The following is a 20234-nucleotide window of genomic DNA, read 5'->3' as shown; positions in this document are numbered from 1 at the left end:
CCCACCGCTTGAACTTGGGCATGATCCATAGGGGTGTTATTATTCATACAGATAGGGCACTGATCAACAGAATGAGCACCACCACACATTTCACACCTCACTGCCATCTGAACCGCATTAGCAGACACACTACTCTGTTGCAACTGCTTGGTCAAAGAGGCTACTTGCACTGTTAAGGCAGTGATTGCATCTAGCTCATGCACCCCAGCTATCTTTCTAACTCCTGATGATCTCTCCTCAGACCAGTGATGGTTGTTTGTAGCCATGTCCTCTAGCAGCTCATATGCACCAGTTGCGCTCTTGCTCATAAAAGTGCCACCTGCTGCAGCATCAATAATGGTTCTGGTTGTCGGACATAAACCATTGTAGAAGTTCTGTACTAGCATCCACTGTTCAATGCCATGATGAGGACATCTTCTCAGGAGTTCCTTAAACCGTTCCCACGCCTCATATAATGACTCTCCGTCATTCTGGCAAAAGTTATTTATCTCTCCCCTCAATTTAGCAGCCTTTGACGGAGGGAAGAATTTGGATAAAAATTTCTGAGCTAGATCTTGCCAAGTGACAATGGAGTTTGGCTGCAGAGAGTTCAGCCAACTTTTAGCTCTGTCCCTTAGAGAAAATGGGAAGAGCCTAAGCTTGATTGCGTCATCACTCACCCCATTATATTTGAAGGTTCCACACAACTCCAGAAAGTTGGACAAATGGGTGTGAGGATCTTCAGAGGGCAACCCATTGAATTGCACAGAGGACCGCACCATTTGTAAAATAGTAGGCTTGATTTCGAAGTTGTTGGCCTCTACAACTGGTGGGCGTATACTATTTTGTACTCCCGTCAGAGTGGGTAGCACATAATCTCTCAGGCTCCTCTCAGCGTTGGTCTGAGCCTGAACCTCTTGTACAACTCCTGGATTTAGACCATTCCTGCCATCCCCATCATTTTGTGCCATCTTCACAGAATTCTGGGCCTCTCTATTATTCTTTCTGATTTGATTGCAGGACTTTTCAATCTCGGGATTCAAAGGAACAAGTGTGGCTTTTCCTTTTCTGCCACGCATATACCAAAATTCACCTGAGATAGAAAAATTTAGCAACTAAACAGATTAGAAGCAAATAAATTAAAATCAAATTAGAATAAAAATTCATTAGACTGATATTGATAATTATTTTCAGTCCCCGGCAACGGCGCCAAAAACTTGTTGCGATAATTTTGCTATGCAAGTGCACACAGTCGCAAACTCGTAATAAAATGGTAAAACCAAGTATCGTCCTCAAGGACTGAGTTATCAATTACCAGTCAATTAATTTCTTGTTCTATTTGATGAATTGAAATTCTTGATTTTTGTAAAATACAGCAAAAGAACCAATAAAGTGCAGAAATAATAATCGACAATTAAATAGAATAATAACTAATAGTAAAACTTTTAATTTAATCACTGAGAAACAATTAGGATATTCAATCTCATCAACTATCCTTCCTATTATTCCCTGATGCAAAGTATGAATTCTTCTTATTTTTACCTAATTCAATTAACAAGTTGAAACAGCAGCCTATAATCATACTATGAATTATAAACTCAACCTAGGTGACAATTTCCTATATTTCTATGGTAAATTGAACCACAAAGGTAGCATTAAATTCCACAACTTAATAACAGTTACACAATTAATTCAGATACTTTCGTTCTAAATTAGAATTATGTCCAATATAACCACAGCATAATTAAATCTCACTTCTCAGATTTTTGACTTAAAAACATATATATATGACTAAAGATGGCCAATCAATAATCAATCTATAAGAACAGGTTATAAGGAATTGAAGAAGATTGAAGAAGAGGAAATTAAAATTGCATTAGGTCATAACAGAAATTCAAGTGATTCAATTGAACATCCTAAACAGAAAATTAGTTCATAGTCATAGTGCTAATCACAACAGAAATTAAAGATAACATCAGGAAGAAAAACATGTAAAAATACTCTAAGCTTGAGCCTTCAAAACCAGAACTCCTCCCTTCATCCGTACGTCCTTATTCCTCCCCTTTTCGCAATCTTAAAACCTAAGATTTCAAAAATTAAAGAAGCGGGCCGCGGCTCTACATGCACTATGCCGCGGCCCGTATCACAATTTCTGGGCAGGAGGTCCTTTTCATGCCGCGACTCTCTGAAGCCATGCCGCGGCCCGCATCGACGAATTCTGGGCAGAGTACCCATCTATGCCGCGACTCTATCTAGCCATGCCGCGGCCCGAAGACTTCCTGAAAAACAATGCTTCTGTTTCCCACCTAGCCGCGGCTCCCTTTTGCTCATGCCGTTGCTCTTAAGGGAAATCTCATTTCTTCAAGTTTTCATCCCAAAATTTCACCAACACTTCCAAATTGTGTTGAGAACCATTCTTGATCAAAATATGATGGAAAACTCGGTTATTTCTTCCCTTTCTTTGGCATTTTCTTCCACATGCTCAATTCTTCCTGATATTCACAAAAACAACCAAACAAAGCACAAACCCGCGCTAAAACAAGGAAAAACAAAATAAAAGACTACTAAAAACATCACCAAAACATAATAAAAACTAGACTCAACAACAGGTAAATGACAGGCTTTTCCAAAGACAAGCCGATTGGGAGACATCCCAAGAGGAGACTTGAAAGCAGTGCGGTATGCCCAAAGAGCGTCTAGAAGACGTGTAGACAATCTTTGCGGTTGGGATTTACCGTCTTTTCCAGAATGTGTTTAATCTCCCTATTGGCTAACTTAGCTTGACCATTAGTCTGTGGATGATAGGCATTTGCAACTTTATGAATTACACCGTACTTGCGCATAAGAGCCTCAAAGGATCGGTTGCAAAAATGAGTGCCTTGATCACTGATGATAGCGCGAGGGGTACCGAACCTTGATAACACATTTTCTTTCAAGAATTTGACAACTGTAGCATTATCATTGGTTCGACATGGTACCGCCTCGACCCATTTGGAGACATAATCCACAGCGAGAAGAATGTAAAGGTATCCAAAAGAAGGTGGAAATGGTCCCATAAAGTCTATCCCCCAACAATCAAATATTTCGATAACAAGAATTGGGTTCAAGGGCATCATGTGCCGACGGGATAAGGATTCTAACTTTTGGCACCTTACACAAGAACGACATAAATCATTGGTGTCTTTGAACAAAGTGGGCCAGTAAAGACCGCATTGTAAGATTTTTGCAGCGGTTTTCTTCACAGAGAAGTGACCACCACAAGCATCATTGTGGCAAAAATTCAGCACACTAGACACCTCATCGTCGTGGATGCATCTTCGCATGATTTGGTCGGGGCAATACTTGAATAAGTATGGGTCATCCCAAATGAAATTGCGCATCTCGACCAGAAATTTGCGTTTGTCTTGTGAACTCCATTCAGATGGGAGTTCACCTGTTACTAAGTAGTTTACAATGTGAGCGTACCACGGCAACTTAGCAACAAAAAGCAATTTTTCATCGGGGAAATCATCATAAATAGGTGGACCGTCAGCGGGATCGCTGAATTCAAGTCGGGACAAGTGGTCCGCGACAACATTTTCAACACCTTTCTTGTTTTTGATTGTTATATCAAATTCTTGCAAGAGAAGGATCCACCGTATTAATCACGCCTTAGCATCCTTTTTGGAAAGGAGATACTTAAGGGCAGATTGATCTGTGAAGATCGCAATAGGTGATCCAATCAAATAAGAGCGAAATTTGTCAAGGGCAAAGACAACGGCAAACAACTCTTTTTCAGTAGTTGAATAGTTCATTTGGGTACTATTGAGAGTTCGGCTTGCATAATAGACAACAAAGGGTTTCCCCTCCCTTCGTTGTCCTAGCACAGCTCCCACAGCAAAGTTGTTGGCATCACACATGATCTCGAAAGGAAGACTCCAATCGGGTGACTGAATAATGGGAGCGGAAGTGAGTGAATTGACAAGCGTTCGAATTGATAAATGAAATAATAAAAAAAACACAAATGTATGCATTGATTTCATATGGCGCCTATTATTTCATTTGCCACCTATAATTTTATTTTGTTCCAACATTTTGTCCACGTTTTTTTTCTCACATATTTTAATAAACCATTATTAATGACATTTGTTAAATTTTGTAATACTTTAATGTAATATTTAGTTAAAATTGTTGCGTTGTTTTAAAAGTTAATTAATACATATTTTTATAAATATATTTACATAATTTAGTTATTTTTTAATTATGATTCTTGGTTTTTTTTAATTTTGACTTTGGCAATAGTTTATAATTGTTTTACTTACCAATTTTAAGGACTTTGTTTGGGAGTCTTTAATATTCTTTTAGGACCCGCAAAGCGTGTCCTTAAAAGTCACAATTCCTAATTTTTCAGCCCAGATTTTTTAGGACTCGAATATTTTTTTAGGACACTTATTGCGAGTCCTAAATTGTGTTTTTTCAAAACTCTCAATGAGTGTCCCAAAAAATCCATAAACATTTTTAAGGACTTGCATTTAGGTGTGTGTCCTAAAAAAGTGTCCCGTAAAGGGTATTTTGTAGTAGTGATTGTTTAATAATTCTCTAGACTACAACTCCTTCACCAAGAATAAATCCTAACACAGACGTAGACTTATGACTGTCTTTGTCTGATTGGAAATAAGAATCAGTCTATCCAGTAGGGTTTAACTCACCCCCTAAATATACAAGCATATGATCTCTCATTCTCTAAAAATACTTGAGAATGCGCTTTATTTCAATCCATTGTTCCACACCATGATTTGATTGATAATGACTTACAATTCCCATTGCATAGCATATGTCTGGCCTAATACACAACATATCATACATTAGACTCCCAATTGTTGAATCATAGGGATACTTTCTCATGACATCTTTGATAGGAGTGTGTCCTAAAAGCATGTAAAAGACATTTGTTTTTTCTGTGAATAAATAAATACAATGGTTTATTATTATTATTATATTTAGATCATTAAATTATTGTTTGAATAATTTTATAAATATCAGAAAAATTCCATATTCATTATTGAGGATGTGATCTTGTATTAGTACGAGACAATTAAGATCACATGAATGAATAAAAATAGTCAACAACAACAAATTAAAGTTATGGAATTATTTAATTGGAGTTGTAAGTACGGTTTACTGAGTATCATAATGATACAAATAATCTAGATTCGGATTATTGATGTGGTAAGACATCTCGGTAAAGGTGCTTTATATAATATGATTATATATGACATGGACAGATATGAATTAAAGTCTTTATCCAAAAACCATTTAACAATAAAGACTTGTAATTCATATCATAACTGATGATCATTTATAGATCAACCTAAATCCTGAGTGTTCATGAACTCCTGTTCATGTTTATTAAATCTTTTGATTCATTCGTTAAGGTCTCTTCAAAGAATGAGGCTAATGACTTTTGTTTTGGAGATTTAATATCACGGATGGCTGGGAACATGTATCAACAATATAGAATCTAATCTTTCCTAACGGGTCGTATATTGGTTCCCTTAAGGGTTAATTCTGGAACTGAATGATTTTGAGCTCAAATCTATAATTAGATTATAGATTAATTATTCACTAGTGAACTATTGGTACTTAAGGAATAAGAAGTAAATTAGAAAGGTAAAATGGTAATTCTTCCATTCTAATTTATGAACTAATTAATTAGAGGGTTGAACTATTGAAAGATGGTTATATCAATGGACGACTTAAGATAAGATTTATGTAAAAGTATATCTATAACATAAAGAGTGCAATTCTGAATTTATAGTGGAGAAATATCATAATTAATAAATTAACTATTATAATTAAAGAGTTTAATTATTTAGTTTCAATTTATTGGAGCTTAAGGTTATAGGTCGATGGTCCCCGAAATGGCTCAAACAAACACTGACAAAGGTAAATACAAAAATGAGCAAAAATGACTTATTTGATAAGTAAAATATTTTTCTATGTATCAAACATAATTATTGTATAGTTATGTGTAATTAATTAATTATTTGACTTAACAAAAATATAATTAATTTTGAATTAATTTATTTTTGGGATTTTTGGTATTTAAATAATAATAAAAATTGGGAAAAATCACATGCCATCACTGGCATGTGGTACACGTGTAGCGCAGTGCACAGTCACTGTGGTACACGCATAAGAGACTCATAACAGTTTCTTGGTTCCACAATTTTAGTTATTTAAATATTAAATAAATAATGAGATATTGTAATATGATTAAAATATTATTATTTAAACAAAAATCTGATAATTAATTAGTGATTTTCAAATTGTTTAAAATAACTAAGATTTTATTTTAATATATTGGATATATTAAATATAGGATATCAGTTTTTCAAAACGTAAATTTTCAGGGATAGAAAAATATCTTGAAATCTCTTTCAGAGAAAGAGAACAGTGATACACACAAAAGTCACTGTTCTTCACAAAACCTAGGTCCAAACTTTATCAGATCTCATGTGTTGAGAACATCTGATAAATAGATTTTGCCTATTATTTGTATAGCGAGCCCACACTCGTTCTTTGTGTGCTGAGAACATTTTGGAAGATCTTGGTGTGTGATCTCAAGGATTTTGCCGTACAAAAAGTTAGCAGCAAGGAAGGACCTGAGGTATTTTTTTTCTATTCATGTCTTTGATTCAATATATACATGCATGTTAAGAAGTAGATCTAGAAATCTTATGGGATTAAATTAACAATTTGATTGTTGTTCCCCTGCGTATAATCTCTGATTTAATCAATAAAAACCAACAATCTTCTTCTTGAAGTTTCATTGGACATTGCTCCTTTGAAAGAGTAATTCCATGTCTGGTCGGTAACTGACATTTCTTGGAATTCTCCATTGAGAACATTTCAAGCACCTTTTCTATATAATTAGCCTGAGAAAGTGCCAAGAGATTGTTCTTCTTATCCCTTAGGATTTGGATTCCCAAAACATAACCTGCTTCGCCCAAATCTTTCAATTGGAACTTTTCAGTTAACGGCTTCTTCACTTTTGACAATGTCTCTACATCGTTTCCAAATAGAAGAATTTGATCCATGTAAAGAACTAAGAAAACCACCACTTTACCTTTGACATATATATATAGACATGCTTTGTTGACATTTTGTTCAAAGGCATATGTTTTAATTGTCTAATCAAAGGTGATGTTCCAAGATCTAGATGCTTACTTCAATCCATAAATGGATTTTAACAACTTACACATCTTATTAGCTTCCTCTTTATTCAAGAACACTTCTAGTTGTACCATATAGATACTCTCATCAAGATAGCCATTAAGAAAAGCTATCTTGACGTCCATCTGTCATATCTCATAATCATAGGCGACATCTATGGATAAGAGGATGCGTAAGGATTTTAGCATGACAACTGAAGAAAATGTCTCTTCATAATGGACACCCTCTCTCTGAGTGTAAACTTTGGCTACAAGCCTCGCTTTGAAAGTCTCTACTTTCCCATCTACACCTCTTTTCTTCTTTAAGATCCATTTGCACCCAATGGGCCTGACATCTTCAGGTGGATCTACAAGTTCCCAGACAGAATAAAAATACATAGATTCCATTTCTTGACTCATGGCCTCTAGCCATTTTTTTTCCTTTTAAGGAGCTTCCATTTCCTCCTTAAAGGTCAATGGCTCATCCTTGTTTGTGTCAGAGACAAAGAAATTTTCCTCATGTACATAGCGAAAGGCTGTCTCACAATCCTCCCACTACGACGTTGCACTGGGGCTTCCCCAGAATGAGAGAAGAATAGATGAGTAGTTTAACATTGACCCATCCATGTCCAACAAGGTCCTGTTTCTTCTCTCTGAAACACCATTTTGTTGTGGGATAGAATATCAAGCTCTAGCATGAATTCGTTGAATTCTAAATCCAAATATTCACCACCTCGATCTGATCAAAGTTTTTTAAGAGTCTTACCTAATTGCTTCACAACCTCATCTTTGAAGTCCTTAAACTTGCCAAAGGTTTCTGACATCCTAAGCATTAGGTAAGTATGTTCATATCTTGAGTAATCGTCAATAAAAGTGACAAAGTACTCGTAAGACCCTCTAGCATGTACATTGATTAGACCATAGACATTGTTGTAAACAAGCTCTAATGGTTCTTTGGCTCTATTTCCTTATGCTGAGAAAAGGCGTTTAGTCATTTTCCATTCTAGAAAGGATTCACAAATCAGAAGAGTTCCAATAGTTCATTCTCTCAATGGTCCATCTTTTGTAAACCAGTTTATTCTGTCTACACTAATATGATCTAGTCTTAGATGCCATAGATATGTATCATCCTCTTTTGAAAATTTTTGTTTGTTGTTCCCCTTTCGTTTAGCTAGTTTAAATAACTCAGAGTTATTTAGCGATCGTTCATTAGGCTTGAGCATATACTATAGAGTCTCAAAACTCCTAATATGATTAGTGCCTCAGTTAGCGTGTCGGGAGGGCACGTGGGCCAGTTATGTGTTAATTATTTGAGTTGTGTGATTTATATGATTATATGGTTGAATATGCATGACTATGTGTATCAAATATGTTGGAAGACACACTTTTGTTAAAAATGGCATTTTTGTAAATTTGAGCCGTTGAGGATATAGCTATAATTTTTGTGTTATGTGCTTGTGACAAAATTATTATGTGGGTATTCATGATATTCGGGAAGAGTCGATCCTTTCGATAAATTTAGCAAAAAAGTCACAACAGGGATAAATACTTGGCTCAGGCTTACCCAAGGGGTATTTTGGGAATTTTTGGATTTATTGGTAAATGGAATTAATTGGGAAAAATATTTGGGATTAATTAGGAATCAGTGGTGAAATTTTAGGTTAGGGAATTTAGGCGAAATGACCAAAATGCCATTTTTCCTAGCTTTCTTGTTAAGTCAAAGTTAGGGGTAAAATGGTCATTTCACCACTAGTATTGGCAAAATTGGGAATAAATGTTTAGCACTTTGATTCACACGTTCAGCTCTCTCTCTCTCTCTCTCTCTCTCTCTCTCTCTCTCTCTCTCTCTCTCTCTCTCTCTCTCTCTCTCTCTCTCTCTCTCTCTCTTCTTTCTTCCAGTTCTCTCTCATGGCACACCCAAGGTTCCTAAGGGTTTCAATTCTTGAAGCTTTCTAAGGATTTCAAGTGGAGGTTTAGAGATTGCTTGCGGATAGGAGGTGCCTAGAAATCCATATCAATTGAGATTTTTAAAAAATTCCAGAGGAGGTATGAACCCTTTCTCTGATCTTCATTCTTTTGTAGTGTTCTTGAAGAAGTGTTTGAGTTTTGGTTGAAATTTGAATTTCAAGAGTTCTGGGATGTTTGTGTATGTTTTTTATGATAGAAACTGCTTAAGCTCTTAATTTTAAGCATTTATTAGGTTTGTATGATGGATTTGAAGGTGGAATTTCTGAGTCAGAGTAAATTTGGGGTATAGAACCCCAAATGTGAATTTTGGTCGTGGTTGTGTAATTAGGTATGCTTTGGATGATTGAGTGCATTTTATGTTGCCTTGAAGTTATAAATTTATTCTGTGGTTGTTTGGTTGTGAAAGATTGGCTGGAATCCTGTTAGAATTGGATGTTGGTGTATAAAAATGCAGGGGAAAAACACAATTTCTGGGTTGACGCGGTGGCGCCTGGAATGAGCGCCACGGCGTGTATGGGTTTATTCGAAGATGGGTTTGCCCTCGGATAGATGTGGCGCCGCACCCCTTTAGAGGGGGTGTCGCCACTCTAAATGGGAAAATTTTATTAGGAATGCTCTCGATCCTTTAGAGGGGGAGTCACTGCTCAAAATGCACAAATTTTATAATGGGGCTTCTCGATTTTTTGTGGGGTTGCGGCCCTATAGATAGGCTTCGTTGCGTTAATGCATTTTTAAGGTGTGTTTGTCTAGGGTTTTTGGAAGTTAACTTGGGAGGCTCGAGAGATGATTTCGCTATCCAGTTTAGTGGAATCCAATGTCCCGAGAGCTAGGGCTTAGTCTTGAAGCTCATTATTGGAATTAGTTCCTGATAAACATATCATTTACGTTGTGACTAGGGTTGCTGCAAGGCTCGAGAAAGGCATCGTACTTAGAGTCACTCAGCTATCTACTCATGATACGAGGTAAGAAAGCTGGCACATTCACCGAGTGTAGGGCATCGACCTTGATTATCGAACACAGTTACAACCGTGCCTTGATTCTGTTTAAAGTTAAACATTTGCTCTATATAAGCATTTGTTGCTATAATTGTTTGGAATGATCGGTTATTGTTTGTGATTGATCAGCTAAGGGATGTTATCGACAATATACATGCGTAATGTAGGTCGTTATGGCATGGCCATTACAGGGGTGCGGTATGCATCTATTCAGCATTAGCCGTTATACTTGTTGAAAAATCAATGTGAATCTGGTTATGGTTTATAAAGCATGTATTTGATATAAATTCTTATCTGAATATCTGTTTGACTTGATTGAGCTTTCTTGCTGAGTCTTGGCTCACGGGTGCTTTATGGTGTAGGTAAGGGCAAAGAAAAATTAGACCAGTTATGAGTTAGAGAGCTCTAGGGGCAGCGTGTACATACTCAGCATGTTCGGCCACCACGGTCGATATACTTTTGAGGAACATAGAATATTAGCTTGATTTTGTCGCTTAGGTCGGGTACTTCTATCATTTTTGGTTAACTGTATTTTGTTTAAAATCTTTGGAGATCCCTTATAGATATTCAAACTTTTTAAAATGAAAAGTTTAACTTCATTGACCAGGATTTTTAATACATAATTCATTATTTAACCTTAATTATACTTTATAGCCCAAACGACTCGCTTAACGAGTTAAGCATTATTTTTAACACACGGTGTAACAGTCCTGAATTAGTAGGGTGTTACATATACAGTCCGTTTGTTTGTTCCGCTTCACAAATCTTGAAACCATTATTTGAAATAGCAATCACATTATTATCAAAAGAATGTTCATGCAACATAGATAAGGAAAGTAAGTTTTTCGAAAATTCAGGAATAAAATAAATATTATTAAAAATAAAAAAAATTGTTCCAAAAATATAAACAGACCGTTCCTAATGCTCTAGCTGACACGAGCGCTCCACTTCCAACTCTCATAGTCACCTCGCCATCAAAAAGTTTCCTTGATGACTCAAGTATCTACATTGAAGAACAAACATAATTATTTTGGTATTAAATAGAATAATATCAAAATACACAGCGGAAGGTAAGGGAGGGGATTTAAAAAATATATATTAATACCAGCCAGGATCAATACATATACATATACATATATATTCAATTAATACATACAAGGAAATAGAGATTACCTTTTGGAGCCAATCAAGATTCCTTGAGTATTTTAGTAAAATCGACGATCTTCCTATCAAAGTAAAAACTCACACCTAGTGTTACAAGTCGTTCCTCTAACACATAAGGACGTGTGTGGGCATATAAGAATCCTGGTTGAATTTTAGGCTCTCTAGATATTCTCAGCACATGAGATATAGAGAGTTTTGAGATAAGAGAAGGCTATTAAAAACTTGTATAATTTTTCAGGCTTAGATAAAAAATTATATCATTTCTTTATTAGAGAGTCTGATAACCAAAAACAACAACATGAAAAGTATCGCTTCTTTTTCAGCTTTATAAAGATAATTAAAACTCTTTTATTATTCTTTAATTTAATAAATTAAAACTTATCAGTTATAACTTGATTTAATTATCTAATTTAAACAAAAATTAAAAATAATAATTAAATTAATTAATTAATTCAAAATTCAAATCCCAAGGATGATGTGGCACATGAGTGGCGTGAGCCACTATATGGTGTCCCTAATTTTCTCATCTGTTTGTTTAATTAATTTTTAAGACAACATATTTATTCCAAAAATAAATATCAATTAATTCAAAATTAAACTTATCTTAAAAAATCTATCAGTTTAACGATTTATCTTATAATAAGATAATAATTAACTCACTCAAATATTAATCCAAACACTGATTAATATTTATTTGAACTAATATAAATTTTTTCAAATAAAAACTAATTAGTTAATTAATTAATTAATTAATTGCACATAATTATCATTTTTCCCTGAAAAATTAATTCATTTGCAATTTAGTCATTTTCTCTATTAATATTTCTTGTGACATCCTTAGCCTTGATAATGCAGGACAGAGGCAACCTAGGGACCATGGACATAGAATATGAAACTTCAATAAACTAAATTATTAATTAAACTCTCTAATTCAATAATCTTATTTATTAATTCCATTATTACATCACTATAAATATCGAATTTCACTCTAACTAATTATACAATTATATTTATAGAGTTTTCTCTTGTAGTCCATTGATGTAATCAATAAATGTAGTTTTGTCCTCCATTTATTGATTCGCTAATTAGAGCTTGTCAAAATTAGTGTTTTTCCCTTCTAACTACCTCTTGTTCCTTAAGTACCATTAATTTACCAGTGAATAATTAATCAATAATCAAATTATAGATTTGAGTTCAATAACTATTCAGTCCTTGAATTAACCCGTTAGGAAAGTATGGATTCCATTATTGTAAAATCATGTTCCAGTCATTCATGATATTGAATCTCCAAAACAAAAGTCACTAGCCTCATTATATCAAGAGACCTTAACGAATGAATCAAAAGATCTTATAAACATGAATAGTAGTTCATGATTACTCAAGATTTGGATTGATCTACAAATGATCATCTTTTAAGATATGAACTAAATCATTATGGCAAACGGTAAGTTTTTAGAGTTATTTTCATTCTTGTTCTCCTTGGATTTTGATGTCTTCTTTCCTTTCTTGGACTTCTTGACCTTACTATTGTCCTTGTCATTTTTCTTCTTCCTCTTCTTGGTTTTATCCTTAGATGATGAAGGTTTCTCCTCTGTGACATGTGCCTCTGCTTCTTTAGCTATGGTTTTTGTTGATGCAGTTTTTCATCAACAAGTGATTTAGGAATCCGAGACAGAGAGATTAAGTTTTTTGTAAACCGAATATATAAGAAATATCAAAAAACAACAACACGAAGCTCTCACACGATTTTACGTGGTTCAGTGGTTAAAATCCACCTAGTCCACGAGTCACTCTCATTGATTTGTATTGGAATCTTAACAATTTCAGCAAAGTTTTGGCATACAAACAGTCAATACTTTTTACAATCCATTCCTTTTATGCTTGTAGGGAAAAAAGTGGTAGACAGTATTGAGTAACTGTACATTAATATGGTAACTGAAAATTTTGGGTAACTTCTCATTTACATAAATACATGATTGCCTATTAATTCTATATCAGGTAATAAATACATAATAAAATCTGGCCATTTATTAGTCGTATAAGGAATCTCTGAGACTTTTGGGATCCTTCACTGTGTGTCATAGTCAAGCTTCCATGAGCTAAACACACTCCTTGAACTAGATGTTGCAAGACCAATGTGAATTGACAAGGGTCATGTTCGGAGTTTCACGAGGGCAATCCGAACGATATGTACCTCGAACTAAGATTTTGGCATAAGAGGCGATCTAGAAACATGGGTTGTCACAAACTGTCAAGCAAGCTTAAGCTACTCACTACATAGTTAACAAAATAATTTATATGTATATTTTCTTCATGCGCTTGTTTGCCAGTTGTACATCATGTTGAGAGATTCAATCCATATTTTTGGGTTACAAAATTTTTCCCCCAAGCTCCTGCTCGTGCATGTCGTCACCTCTAACATGCACAGTAGGGGCTTTTCGACTTCTGTTATGAGAAAACGTTCCCAATTCACTCACTCAAGCATGGGACACGTGTGTGCTCTTCATAGGCACCTGTTCGGGTTTCGAGTTTTGTGATAGCTATCTTGTCAAATTTTTGTCGTTGTTTGGTCTACTTAATTCTGGCCCTCCGATCTCTTTCTGCTTTAATCGTGTGGCTCAGATTTGTCCCTGAAGTTTAAGTATAAATAGAAGAGCATAATCTGAGCCTAGCCACCTTTGCATTCGAAACTTTCCTTCTGCCTCTCTTCTTCTCAAAACATTCAAACTTATTGAAATCCCACGCTTCCTATAAATCCCCAGGTCCTCACACTTGGATTTTTCAAGCATTTTCTCTTCTTACTTCACTAATCGATCAAGAAACCAATTTGTAAGTATCCTTTTCCCTGGTTTAAATTTCATTCTCATTTTTCAACAACTTTTATAAAATTTTCCAATGCTTTTTCCTTACTTTGAATTTGTATGAATTTAGTGTGGGTTTTTTCTAGGCCAAAAATAATAGAACTAGATCTGATTAGAAATAATGCTTTTAAAAAGGGTGATTTTCAGGGTTTAAATGACAAATGTTTGAATTTCTAGGTTTGAGGATTCAAGGATTTTAGGTTCAGTTTTGGGTAGCTTAAGGGTTGCAGTATTGTGGCGGTTTTGCATTAAACCTCCTTTTGAAACCACTGTGTCTGACATGCGAATCTTGAAATTTTATCACTTTCCCGAGATTCAAGCGTGTGAACTAGAGATGCGCGTGAGAATACACGCCAGGACACTATCCCCGTTCTTGACACATAAGATGCCTTAGGTCATGTAATGAAGCCTTAGAACTTTAGGTCACCATTTCTTTGTCTATTAGAGTTAGGTTAGTCACCATTTCGAAAACATTGTGTCTGCCACGTGAATCCCAAAATTTTAGCACCTTCCTGAGATTCGGGCGACTGAACTAGGGATGCGCATGAGAACACGCGTCAGAACACGATGCCCATTCTTGACACATAAGATGCCTTAGGTCAAGTAATGAAGCCTTAGAACTTTAGGTCACCATTTCTTTCGCTATTAGAGTTAGTTTATATTCCCAAGTCGCCTCTAATGGATCATTATGTAATCAGGCGAACTAAAAACTTTATCATGGCCCCTAAGAAAAAGACTGTGATAGGCTGGAGTGATGAACATTTGAAAGCAGATGCCTTCCTCTAGCTGGACGAGTACTTCGTAGACTTCCTAAACTACGTTGAGCTCGCTCCATTCCGTCTCACCCCAAATTCATATCACCTCCTTTCAAGGTTAAAATATTTATTCCTCAAGAACGAGTGGGAGGTCCCCACTCCAGAGGACATTATGTATTTTTTCTATCTGAAAGCCAACCCATACAATAAAACACGAGGTGACGGTTTCTACTACCTGACCCGGTTTCCTAAATCGGCCAGCGTTATCGACCTCCCCAGCCACCCTGATGACTATAAGAACCAATTATTTATGTCAAATGGGTTCATGAACTGCACTCGTCGATACTTCAACCGTCCTCGTAAGTTTCTCAACTTTTTGGACGCCGTATTTGAGTTTTTTATCTTAACCAAGTTACAACTTATTCTGACCGAGTTGTTACCTTGTGCAGTTATATACAAAAGCATGGGGCGATCTAAGACCCTCAGAGGTTAATACCAGACTTTGGGCAGTGCTCCTGCCAATGAGAAAGAATTCAGGATGGTGGTGAATGACACCACCATGGTGGCTTGTAAGCTGATCAGAAAGGATAAAACACTTGCCATCAAGCCCCGACGTCATCTTTTGGAGCTCCCTCTTCCCCAAGAGCTATCCTCAATCGCTAAGGAGGTTGAGGAAGAAGATGAGATCGCGCCATTGGTGCGTAAGAGAAAATTTTATGAAGATAGACAGGATTCTGGTCAAGGCTGTGCTGAATCGGGGGCAGCAGCCGGCACCTCCAGCCAAGGTAATCTATATAGAGAAATAAATTGAGTTGTTGCCAATTTTATGCTAGTCTGATTCAATCTGAGGCAGCTCGTGAGCCGACATCCAGTTGACCTATACCTGGATGTGACCCTACTCCATTGTGTTGAACAGCTGGTCTTACGCCATGATTATGGCTATCTCAGATGTACTGTAGTGGTAGATAATACCTTACCTTTTAGGTCCATTATTTTTTAACAGTATTGTACAAACCTCATGTCATGGCCTTCTCTGCATCATGGTACATTTACTCCAGGTATTAGGTAGGTCGAGCATGAGTCTGGTTCAGATGTGGAGCCAGAATCCCATAGGTCCCACAATATAGTAATGCTAGAATCTCCCCCTCCTCCGATAATCCAAGAGTTAGAGGTTTTACCTAGCCCGGTCCATAACCCAAAACTAATCATAATAGTTTCCTCCTCTAGTTCGGAGGGTAGGGTTCTTGTTCTGTTACTCTTTGCTTTGTGTTATCTTGACTAATCATTCCTTGGGTCTCACTCTTCTACTCACTCTTTTGTAGATGAGTACATGAATGTAAAGAAAGCTCTCAAAATCAGACCAAATGTAAAGAGGCAAAGGCTTTTGAAGAAAACCCCTCCCAGAGTCAGAGCCGCCGCCAGGTCTCCTACAAAAGACAAGAGTGTCAGCTCCGCCCAGAAGTAGTAGCACCCTCAACCCACCGTAGTCACGACCCTACTAGCTCCTCCACCAGTTTCTTGCGACCCCACTCTTGACCCACATGTCGTCCAAATCAAAGCCCCGACTGTCAATATCGCAGTTCCCACCCACGAGGTGAGGAAATATCCAGAGCCTCTTCGCAATTCATATTAAGAAATCGTGAGCCATTCGATGAAGCACACAAATATGGTCAGAGTCAAAGAGTTATAGGCTATTGAGTCGAGACCATCAGTGACTCTATGTTGGGGATGACTCTGATGGTAAGTATTTTACTTATCCTCTTCTTCTAGTCCCATGCCTTCAGATTATGACCCCTCTTTATTCATTGTTTATAGTCATGCATTGTTGAGATCTGTGGCATCGTTCGAGTCTGAGCTAAGGTCCACGAGGCTAGGACGGCCTTGAGGGAGGCGCAGGTTACCTTGGAGGAAGCCAATGCCATGAAGGTCGCCTTGGACGTGACCAACAATGCCCTGAAAACCTCCCAGGAGAATGAGAGAATTTCCAAAGCACAAGCCTTGGAGATAATCTGACAACGGGACTAGCTTCAGCTTGAGGTTAACAATCTTAAGAAAAATCTTGAGGAGGTCAACAGTCTCAAGCAGAAGCTTGCGGAGGTCGAGGCCAAGGCCAAGGAGGACGATGCTAAAGCAAAGAACTCTTTAGAAGAAATGTTTCATTGGGCATGGCGTATAATCAAGAAGAGGATTTCATATTCCTAGACGCGGAACTTTTGGGGTGCTACCTCGCCAAGTTCCAAGAACGGTTATCAAAGGAGCCTGTTGATACGTTCGAGGCTTTCGGAGCTGCGACAGGGGTCGAGGAGAAAGAGATGTCATCCCGGGAGCAAGTTATCGAAGCTCAGGGATGAAGGAAGACCTCTTTTATATATATATATATATATTCTTTCTTTGGGCGCCTGGAGCCAATTGTATGTTGGCCTTTCAGGCCGAGACAATTGCCATTGGGCTTTTTAATTTGAGATTATTTTTACCCTCAATATAATTCACATATTTTAGTATATCTCTAATCTTTTGTTTACCCTACTCTTCCTATCAAGTATTTATGTTTGTGAACCTTCAAAGTCCATATACATCCAAATAGTTATAGGGGCAATTTTTTATTGAGGTATTTTCGACGACCTAGTTATTTCCAGGAGTTTGATCGCCTATTCGCGTATACATGTCAAGGATCAGGCCTTGGACCTAGTTTAGTGCCAAGATGTAACGACCCAAATTTGCTAATAAGGCTTAGGGCCTTGATTAGCGTGCCTGGAGGGCAATAAGTGAATTATTGTTATAATATGTGAATATGTGATTAGAGATGGATGTTTAGTTGAAATTAAATATGCATGTGGACCCCGTTTGGATATTAGGGGCATGTTTGTAATTTTAAGCCCGATGAGGGCATAAATGTGATAATTGTTATAATTGTGATATATTGTGATATATCTGCGTAGCACAATCCGAGACAGCCCCTGGGAGCTATTAGCCAGATAGTCACAACGTGGTTGAATATCTGACTCGGGACGAGTCGAGGGGTATTTCGGGTATTAGATATTTTATGGGCTTATCGGGTTAAGGAAATAAATATTTGGAGATATATTTGAGGTTAAAATGTGTAGGAAGGAATATTGGGGAAACTTACCATTTTTCCCTCGGGGACGTTTTTGGCACCCCCGAGCTTTGAGGTAACTTTAGAAGCTTAAGTTGAATAAAACAAAGTTAAGCAAACATTCAGAACTTAGGAACCGACCCACCCACTCTACCTCTCTCTCTCCTATCTTCTTCCTTGGAAGCTTGGAGGTTCTTTTTGTGAAAACTAATTGGAAACTAAGAATCAAGTTAGAATTTTGGAGGCTAGGAGCTTGGAGCTTAGGAGATCAACTCAGAGACTTAATTAAGCAAGGGTAAGCTTTTAAATTATTTGAATTGTGCTTGAATTTCTGTTGGTGTGTTAAGAGTTTTGCATGTTGGAGAGATGAAGAATCATCCTTGAGTTTGATGAGGCTTTGAGCTAGAATTATTGTTAGGTTTTGTTGCTGAGTTCATGGCATAACTTCTGTGATAATTAGCTTGAGTTGTTAGGTTGATTTTGGGGTTAATTGGATGGGTTTTTGTGGTAAAAATGGAGGATTTTTCTGGGTTCTAAGAGTCGAGTCGCGGCATTGTTCTTGCTGAGCCGCGGCCCTCTGAAGCAAGATGGTGGCCTGGAAGAAGGGCGGGTCGCGACGCGCCTGCCCTGTTTTGGAGTGGCTCTCGGGTTTGGGGGCGGGTCGCGGCATGGCCTCATGGGGCCTCAGCTCTTAGTGCATTTTTATGCTTTAAAGTGTGTTTAGGCTTGGGAACTCAAAGGTTAAGGCTCGGGATGGATTTTATCACTCAAAATGATTGAATTCAAGGTCCCGGAGATTAGAATTATGGCTCGAAGTTATTTGATGGAATAGAACTTAATGAATGAATATTGTTAATGCGTTGTGACTAGGGTTTCGATGAGGCTCGGATTAGGGATCTATGCTCGGGATGTCGGTACTTGGAAAGCTCGGAACACAAGTAAGAAAACTGTTGTACCCATAGAGCTGGTATGCAGGGCACAGCTCGATATGATTGTGTTGCAGGGCGTAGCCCTTTGATTGAGTTTATTCGTGTTAAGTATTTGTTTTATTATGCTATGTGCGCATATATGTGAATAAACAGCAAGAGCCGGGAACGGCGAGGGCTGGGAGCGGCAAGGGGGCCAAGAATGGCGTTAGGCACATAGAGAGCAAGACCAAGTGCGACAAGGGGCCGGGAGCAGCGTTTAGCATGCGGAGTGCAAGTTGTCAGGGCGAGACCCTAAAGGATACCTGGGATATCCTTACGGTGTGGACCACGAACCCAGGGCCTGGTAAAGCGCTTGGGACGGCATGGCCATATGAGTATAGCCTGTTGATGATTTGTTTATATTCTAAGTGTTGATATGCATATGTTATCTACTTATGAGGGTTTTCTTGCTGGGCTTCGACTCACGAGTGCTTTGTGGTGCAGGTAAGGGCAAGGGAAAAATCGACCAACCATGAGTACGGAGAGCATGAAGCGGCGCGTACATGTTTGGCCTTCCTGGCTACCACGGCCAGGGGTATTTTGGGAGATGATTGTACTAACCTTAGATTTTGTCGTTTAGCCGACTCTGTTTATATTTGTGTTGTAAATATTTCTAAATAGTATATAGGGATCCCAAATGTTTAACGCTTTATGTTTTCTAGTAAATGGAATTATTTTTCAAAGTTTATGACCCTGTTTATGGTTTATTTACACTTTTGTCTTAAAACCTCGATTAGCGAGTTAAGTGCACGTTTTAAACTAACTTAGTAACGACTCTAAGGAAGTAGGGCATTACAACTTGGTATCAGAGCGAGCCAAGGTTTTTGGTTTCTAGAGATTGACTGAACATGTACGCTCGCTGTCAGTGACAAGCTCGACTCAAGGTTGATTGGTATGATTGGCTTATATGTTGAAATATCTGCTTAAATGCCTTGTTTGCCTGCTTATTTCTTATAGAGCATGATAAATGAGTTAACATATGCATGATGCTAGGGCATGGCTTGTTGTGTGTTATATGTTATTTATGTGTTATGTGGATTGTTGTTTATAGTTGATTGATATGATTGGGAGGTGGTCTTAGATGTTATTATCATGCCTGATGAGCGGCGTCGTTGATTGCAGGCATATTTGTTGAGATGCCTAAACAATCATCGAGACTCCGTGGCAGTAGGGCCGAGGATAATAACCAGGGTCAGGACCCTCCACCTACCTCACAGAATTGGAAACAGATGTTTGCTGAAATGGAAGCAAGGCTGC

At 37.4% G+C, this 20234-nt stretch overlaps 1 non-coding gene across 1 annotated transcript; it reads left to right on the top strand.

Annotated features, from left to right (window-relative positions):
• The first annotated feature begins 396 nt into the window (after positions 1–396).
• On the top strand, positions 397–503 carry LOC133787396 (small nucleolar RNA R71). Its single transcript, XR_009872421.1, has one exon. It is a non-coding gene; the product is annotated as a small nucleolar RNA R71 (small nucleolar RNA).
• The last annotated feature ends 19731 nt before the right edge of the window (positions 504–20234 follow it).

This window comes from Humulus lupulus, chromosome 6 (genome assembly GCF_963169125.1).
Source record: "Humulus lupulus chromosome 6, drHumLupu1.1, whole genome shotgun sequence".
In the NCBI taxonomy this organism is placed as follows: domain Eukaryota; kingdom Viridiplantae; phylum Streptophyta; class Magnoliopsida; order Rosales; family Cannabaceae; genus Humulus; species Humulus lupulus.
Note: the sequence above shows the minus strand (reverse complement) of the source record. Positions and strands in the feature narration are given on the sequence as shown.